Here is an 8,776-nt window from a genome sequence, read left to right on the forward strand (position 1 = left end):
TAACCTCAAAGTAAAATATTGGTTATTGCTTCGATAGAATAAACTCAAACACATCTAAGCATTATTGTTAATAGTCGGGGATTACCATGAGGCATGAGCTAATTATGCAAAAAAAAATGAATCGAAGGTAAGAAATAATAAAGTAATAAACAATAAAATAGCATACTAAGTAGTTAAAATATTATATATGAGATTTAAGTAATAATAACAAAAGGGATTAAAAATTGTTACTTATAACATCATTTCCAATATATTCATACATTTGTTAATTTGTTTTTCCAAATGATAGTACTTCTAGATGAACTTATGATGGGGACTTATAGCTAATGAAACTTGCCAAGCCACGTCGACCAATTTAAATCATAGTCGACTTAGATGGAATAGTTTCCACCCCATTCTATGATCATGGATCCATGGCCTGTTATGCAAAACCCTCAATCAAGCATCTATATTTCTACCAATTATGAATGTCTTTCATCAACCCCTCACTATTCAAAAAGTGTGCTCCATAGGTTGATCCTTGATCTAGAGGCATATATGGTAGCGCACCGCACATATATTTGGGAAGGGATTCTCTTCCAAAAATATTATTATACACAACCTGGAGAATTTATCATGTAACCTGCAAGAAAGGAATAAAATTGTGAATCCTCATACATGGAAGGGCGAATATTGGTTGTAATCACTAATCAGAATTTTGTGTATAGCTAACATTTCAGTGCTTCATTCTCAAATAAGAATACACATAACCAAAATATAGGCGCATTTTAATAGTTCCCAAGGGGTTAAATCACCTTCTCTAGGATATATGAACAATATGTTACACAGTATGTTACAATTGCTTTTATTTTTTTTTTTTTTCAAAAAAAGAGATCTTGTATAAAGTGTTCCTCCAAACAAAAAGATGTGTATTGCTATTTTTCATCATACATTAGTTATAATGCTTGTTGCAACATTAACCTAATGTTTTCCCTCCTTTCTTTCTCTCGATGTTTTGGAAAAGCTCATAAGTGGTTCGTGGTTCAATAGGGCAAAAGAGACCTATCGCCAGATTCTACTCATTAAGACCCATAGTTTGTGTTAAAAAAGGGTTGTTGAAATTTTTAAAACTCAACTCACACAGTCTATTGTATATAACCATTGGCATGTTTTAATTCCACTGACCATGTAGAGTTTATAGAGATGTTAATATAATCAAATGTTAGTATCTTGCTTTAAACTAATTACATAATACTAATTATATACTAAACTTAATAATGTAAAAGTCATATTATACTGAACCACATATTAGAAGTGCAAGGGAACAATATGCTCGATCTCCTTGGTGATAACGATACATAAATCTTTTCACTCTACATCCTATGATGCATTTGCCTTTGGTGCAAACATCTTTTCTTATCAATTAAACCCTGTCAATCTTGATAATCAATCAATGGAGCTTATAATGCCAAATTGACAGTTTAAATTAACATTCTAACACGCAAAGCAAAACCAAAATAGATGTAGAAAACATATCAGCTATCATAGCAATGGTATGTATATATACCTCGAGCAGAAGAAAATATTTTAGCTAAACCCAAGCACTCCAAATACACTACCGGCTGATTCTTAAATTGAAATCCAAATGAAGAGAGCATTATGTCGATCTATACCTTCCTAAACTTTTATGGGTAGAGCTACATAACTCCGAGGCTTCCAAACAGTGTGTCCATGGAACTATTGGGCACCATAGCCTTCTTTTTGTTCAATGCACAAAGGGTACCATTCTAAGTTCCTTTCCTTTTTGAACCCATTCAACGAACGGGGACCCTTTTTATATAATTTTTTTCATTTTATTATTATGTATAAAAAATCTTGCTACCAAACCATATTGAAACTCATACAGTAAATTAATTGATCAAAGTTCCTAGTGCCAATAATTTGTTATGGCTATTAAACAAAGTTACAAACATAGAACGTTGAGCAAAATCCATTAAAAAGTAAAACTTTGCGTTGTTGCTAGTCATTAGTGTGAAAGTGTGAAACAGTTTGCTGCTGTGTCTTTCACCCTCTGCCATGCTAACTCAAGCAAGCTCTCAATCTCTAGAGAAGTTGCAGCCTGCAGAAAATAACGCAAACAATCTTCACAAGCTAGACCATAATAGTAACAAAACCAAGGAGAGAAGGAACGACATTATGAATATAGAATGGGCACTCAGCCAGAGTCCCTTGATCATACACACCCAATCGATCGGCATTGTGATTCCTGAAAATAAGTTTGACATACCGACTTTTCGGAGATTAGGAGATGCAAAACCACGTGTGAAGCTTTACATAGCAACAAAGTTAAAGAGGTACAATCATGGCCCTCTTCAAAGGGAAGAAATTTGCCAATCCCAAGAACGAAGTATCTATTGGCATATAATTTAAACAGGATTAGTTCACATAAAATAATTGGTATGATCTTCTAATTATCGATCAGTTGACATTATGCACAATTGGAAGAGGTGGGATCTTGGCTATTTGTTCCAATGGTTTATTAGCACATAAACTAATAATCTACTTAACTTTTAATATTTGGATTAAGGAAGTAGTATTCATTAGTCCAGTGCACACACTTTCTCTCTCTTACGTAATATCTTGTCTCTCTCCAACTTTCTTCTGCTACTCTATCTTTCTCGTATTTTGCTCTCCCATTACTCTTCCAATTTGCTACTTATTTTTTTTTTCTAAGCTAGTAAATATGTCAACCAAAATCTAAACTCCAATTGTGAAGAAGACAAACAATATTTACTAACATGTAAAAAATTAATTGATGACATTGTTCTACTTTTAAGGCTGTTTTGTTTCTTTTAGAACAAAGCATATTATTAGTTTATAATTGATGAGAGAAATATCTTTTTTCTATGGTCTTAGCTGATTATCCAATTCGTCTTCGTATGTGGTAACTGGTAAGCAAGTTTGCATCTCAAGTTTTTAGGTTGAGGGTTTCAATTCTCAAATATACAATAATTCACATAAATGGGATCGTTACACTTTCTTCTTTTTATGTGTAGCTTGTCCTAGTCTTTAGTGTTACTTTGGTTTCCATTCTTTTGATTATCAAATGTCAAGTCCTTCCCATCCTTCTTTTCCCTTTTCTTAAGGATTTTTTGTCCTACACAAAGAAACCCTTATATTGTGAACTTATATATGTATGGATCCTATATGAGTTGAAGTCCTAAAATTCTCCATTTTGATGATACTCAAACAACAAAAGCCACCACAAACATCATCATTAACTTCACCTCAATACTTATGCGAACCACATTCTAATTATATGCATTAATACACTTACACTAACGATGTGAAGTAGCTTTTTGAAATGAAAACTATGAAAGTATGGGACAAATAAATATAGATGAGAAAGCTGATAATAGATTCAATAACCATAAGATACATAGGTAAAAGTTATAGATTTTACAGTTATTTACGATTTGAATCATTGGTCCTTCTGCCATGTCCAAAGTCGTTGATTGCATGATCTTGTACAATATGGTTTTGTCCAACTCATCTTCTCCATTCCAAAGGCGTTGAAGTCATGATCTTGTGAGAACAATCATCTACATCTAACTGGAAGAAAGCAACTAACTTTGTGAAGTCTTCAAATATTCATAAACTCTTGAACAACAATATATAAGAATATAAGATTTATCAATGTAGATCAGTGATTACTACTCTGCATAACAAAATATAATAATGTTATACGTCTAAATACTGACACTCACTACGCAACATAAATTGATTTGCGTCCCATCTTCTCAAGCAACTTTACAATTGAGATTACTTGGTTACCGGTCTTAATAACTATGACATCCGTCAATTCTTAAATTCCAAATTGCAAAGCCAAACAAAGTCGAGCATGGACACAAAATTGTACTGTGAATTACCAAACTCTATGTTGTATTATTAGTAAATAATAGAAAAAAATATATGCATAGATGGGTAACAAACTATACACAAAATCAAACATTGGTATATAAACTTTTTTTTAGCAAATTTGGGTAACGAAGTGTACCACGTTTTGCAACGTTGGGTTCTGCTTCACTTCCGTCCAATTTTTTCACACGTGTCAAGTTTTTTTTTTTCTTTTCTCTAATTATGTGTCACTTATTTTCCTATGTGGCTATCTAGTGGCAATTTGACACATGTATGAAAAAACTTGACATGTGTGAAAAACTTGACGGAAGTGAAACAAAACCCAACGTTGCAAAACATGGTACACTTCGTTACCCAAATTTGCTAAAAAAAAAGTTTATACACCAATGTTTGATTTTTGTATAGTTTGTTACCCATCTATGCATTTTTTTTCTAAATAATAGGGCAAAGATTCAAATGAAGGGAAAAACTTAATATATATACAATTGTTAATTCATCATCGCTCTAAAGAGTTGACATTGTCAAAGATTTGCAGCACATTGATTATAACTATTAGGGCGATCAAAAAACAGACCCAGTTAGGGCATATTATGTTAGACCTGGAGGGAAAAAAAAAAAAAAAACATACCAGTTATACATTTAATACCATATTGAATGAACTATTAGCTAGTGAATGCGTGATCTTCAACAAAATTTTGAATGAGCTTTGGTTCTCCTGGATCACATTAGATTCAAAAGTCTCAAACATGCAATTTCTATAACACTATGATTCAATGCTAAATACATATCATAAGGAAACATTCTTTCCTTCTGTACACCTATATCAAAAAAAGTTAAATACGTGGTTCGAACTGGAGGCATCTTGCGTGTAAAGCAAGCATGATGACCACTACACTACAACAACTTCATCACATTTAATAAATTTTGTGTGGTAATATAGTACATAAATTATATATAAGGTGCAACCTCTAGAGTAAGTTATCCTAGTTCCATAATATAACAATGTTCCAAGTTATACATAGGTATCTAATGATAGTTCTTTGAAAGTGTGAATCTTAGATAGGAACCATAATTTTTAGCGGCCCTGATTTGTTTTTCTTGGGTGACCCTAGTGTATATGTATAACTTAGGAAAATGTGCAAATTTATTCTAAATCTTACGTGAAGAAAAACCTTTGAGTGGAGAGTTGTTATGGATTCATTCCCTTTGTGTTAGAGGTAGAGAGGCCAAGCACTAACCTGCAAAGCTGCTGGTGCATTAGTGCTAAAATCCAAATCCATAATGAGCAAGAGCCAGTCCTATTATACACAATGCAACAATGACAATATATAGTTAGACAAACCCTATACATATACCAGTGTCATATCGAAAACAAAAGAGCAAGCAGAGAAAAAACACTTATTTTTTCATTACAAAAATTTGATAACAAATTATATAGATGTTATCTTTTGAGAAAGAAGCTTCTAAGAGTCCTAAGCATCTATAGAATTGTAAACAATTAGGTAGTGTCCAACACACTGAAGTAGATCCCTAACGAACTAAAAAACGTATTTGTTGCCTATGATAGCTTATATGTAAACCAAGTTGTTTGAGAGGTTATTTTAGGATAGATTCTTCAATGAAGGAAGCATATACTTTCTTTGTGTGAAAAATGAACAATATAATTTCTTTCTTCAATTTGTTCAATAAGAATTAGGGGGTGTTATACATTTACATCTATGAATAAAAAAAAGAGGTTTAAAGGTTGATCCTTATAAACCCTAGCCATCATTTCTTCCGGCAAGTTTTATCAAAAAGGAAAAACAAATGCTTCGATATAAATTTATCTTTCTATTAGGCTCCCAAACTTGGTCTTAATGTGTCAATGTCTAAATGCATGCTTAACTAACCTTTCAGCTCAAGAACCTTATACTAATGTTCTTTTCTTGTCCATCCTAAAACGTGTCAATGAACTTGAGCTGAGATCTTAAGTCTTACCTTTCCAAGGGCAACATTTGAGTTAACTACCCAATACTACATTTTAGTATTTCTTTATCTCTGTGCCTTGTTAATGAATTTGTGTTGTTGCTCACAACTGTCTTACCCACATGACAAATAGAACTCCAGTTAATGTTGAATATGAATCATAGACTATTTTAAATATTCTTTCCAGTTTAGTAATTATTTAAATTTGTACTAATAATCAAAAAAATTATGTTTTGTAATTCATTGAGAAAATGACAGCATATGGATATAAACTTTCACCTCATAATGTGTTTGTAGTACTTGTAGGATTCCAAATTCAATGATTTCAAAAAATTTGAAGACCACCATCCAAAATTTTGACAAATTACTAAAGAGATGGTAAACACTTTCGTGTATCTTTTGATCAGTTGTATAAAAGCAACAGTCTTCTCTCTTGAACTAATTACTTGTTATGATCTCGCGCATTTTCTCTCTTCTCACCATATGCCTCTATTTTCTTAACAAATAAATATTAAAGACTCCTAAAAAATATGGTGAGTTTGTAAATTAGAGAAACCTCCCCCCATTTGTTACTTTCTCCTTCATTTTAATCCAAATTATTAACACCTCCCCAAATTATGCATTTTGGTTTTTTCTATAATCTATATTAAACCTCCCCAAATTATGCATTTTGATTTTTTCTATAATCTATATAAATCCTCTTTCTTATTGGTATAGGATATTTGATCTATTGTACCTGCATTTGTATTAGGATATGGCACTTGGTTATTGTTTGGAAAGTGTGAGAAGTGGTGCGTCGATGGCAAAATGAACAAATACCCATTGTGATTAACTAAATTAAATGGTGCACACAATTTTAGTTTCAAAAGATATGCATACCTCTGAATATTCTTAATATTTTTCTCAGAAATGGGCTTGACAGCTATTGTAGTTTTCCTGATTTCAATTTTTGTGCACTTAAAGCAATAAAAATAAGGGGAGTTAGCAGGATAAACAACAAAGTGACTACTCTAAAAAGTTTAAAGAGAGATCAACTACTATATACCTACAACTACACTAAAAGGTTACTTGAACAATGCTTTCAGACTCAGAATCTTATCAAGAATGTAGCACCTAATTGTTTCACACAATCATTATCTTTTCTATTTGGCATCTACATTTGGCATCGAAGGTAAGCCTGAGGGCATTATAACTTGTAAGTTCGCATGTAAAATATATCCACTGGTTTCCTAAATTCTGCTAAACAAAAATTCGGATTTTCTACTAATATCTCAGAATTACCTAACATTTTTTCATTGAGTATTGCACCACTTGACATCTTGTCCACAGCTCTAACAGTAGTAGAATATTTTTTTTTACATGAACAAAAATACTATCTATGGTCACCAAACCCAGTTGAAAGAGTTGGAAGTCTTCTTGAAATAGTTTCTTTGCTTGTCGAGCATCCCTTCAAAGTAACAACTTCCATTCTACTTTGCCGGCTACATTGGACTATTAGTCTCATTTTTTCCAATGAATTAAGTTGTGAGTAGAGACATTATGCAACTTGTAGTAGCTCTAACAGTAATATATCTTTAAGTTCCCTATCCACTGAATAGAAGAGCTTTGCTTGTACGTTAGCACCTACAAAATTTGTGGGCATGCCTGTTTCTAAAGAGATTAGTAACTCGATAGAGTGCAAATGGGGTTTGAACCCGGACCTTCCAGTATTATCACCTAAAGGTTTTACCAACTAATCTAGCTGACACTTACAACTGAAATGGGATACCATAAGTGAAAAGAACAATTGTAAACAACAGCAGGAAATAAAAGACAATAATAAAAAGTAAACACCCTTATTAGATTTTACCAAGTGATACCATCAAACTTGAAAACTGGTTTGAAAGGGTCACCATGGTTTGAAAAAAAAATTTTAAAAATTAGGGGAAAAAAAAACAAAAGCTTACATCCTTAGAAAAAATTTAGTACTGTGTGTTGTGTCCATGCCATTACTATTACTCCAATGTTTCCAACGTGCATTTCTAATTAATCAATGTCCTTACCATGCATACTATGATAACTTAAGTTGTCAAGGCACCTACACTAACTTACAATCCCCTTGCAACTTATGTTGTTAAGGTACCTTCTAATAAATGAAAAACCAAACCAAGGCAACTTTCACAATAAGCATATTATCCAAAATAAGAACAAAATCTGTACAAAGCAAAAATCCATCCATCTACTAATAAATAAGGTATCTGTTTACGTGTTGTAAATCAATGCCCTGATGAAGAAGTAATACCTGCTACATGTGGTTTAAGGTTCATGCCAAACGTGGCAAGCTGCCGCCAATCAAATATCTCCTTGAGTCCCTTTACTACCACCACCCTGCGACATTAACAATTGAAATGATACTCCTAGGTCAGAGAATTGAACTTAATATAATAGGATCAAATTAAAATCTATCCACGTTAATGATAATCAATGGGAAGGAAAAATGTCGCTACCCCAATTAACAAAATCTCAAACCTCTACAGCAAGTTTAAACTCCAAAACCCAAATACAGAGTATTACCTTAATGCGAATTAGCAAAGCAGTCTCCCTAGCTTCATGTCATTGGTTCTGCAATAAATATTGGGATGGGAGGATAAAAAATGTTCATGGAGGTCTTGGGAAATGGCGGGTATGAGGGACAAAGTTTGGGTTTCCCAATTCCATTTTTCAGTGCATTATTTAAATAGTAGACTGAAAAGACTCATAAGAAGTGTTTAAGATGTTCTACTTTTTTTAATGGGAGTTATAAGAGATCTGAAATGGTTTTTTGGTGTGTTTCACTTCTTTAAAGTTCAAAGTGGGGAATAGAAGGTTTAGAAGATGAAGGCCTAACTTTTCGGTTACAATTATGAAAATTCATGAATGTATTATGAGATTTTAT

The sequence above is a fragment of the Coptis chinensis genome, chromosome 5 (assembly GCF_015680905.1).
Source record: "Coptis chinensis isolate HL-2020 chromosome 5, ASM1568090v1, whole genome shotgun sequence".
In the NCBI taxonomy this organism is placed as follows: Eukaryota; Viridiplantae; Streptophyta; class Magnoliopsida; order Ranunculales; family Ranunculaceae; genus Coptis; species Coptis chinensis.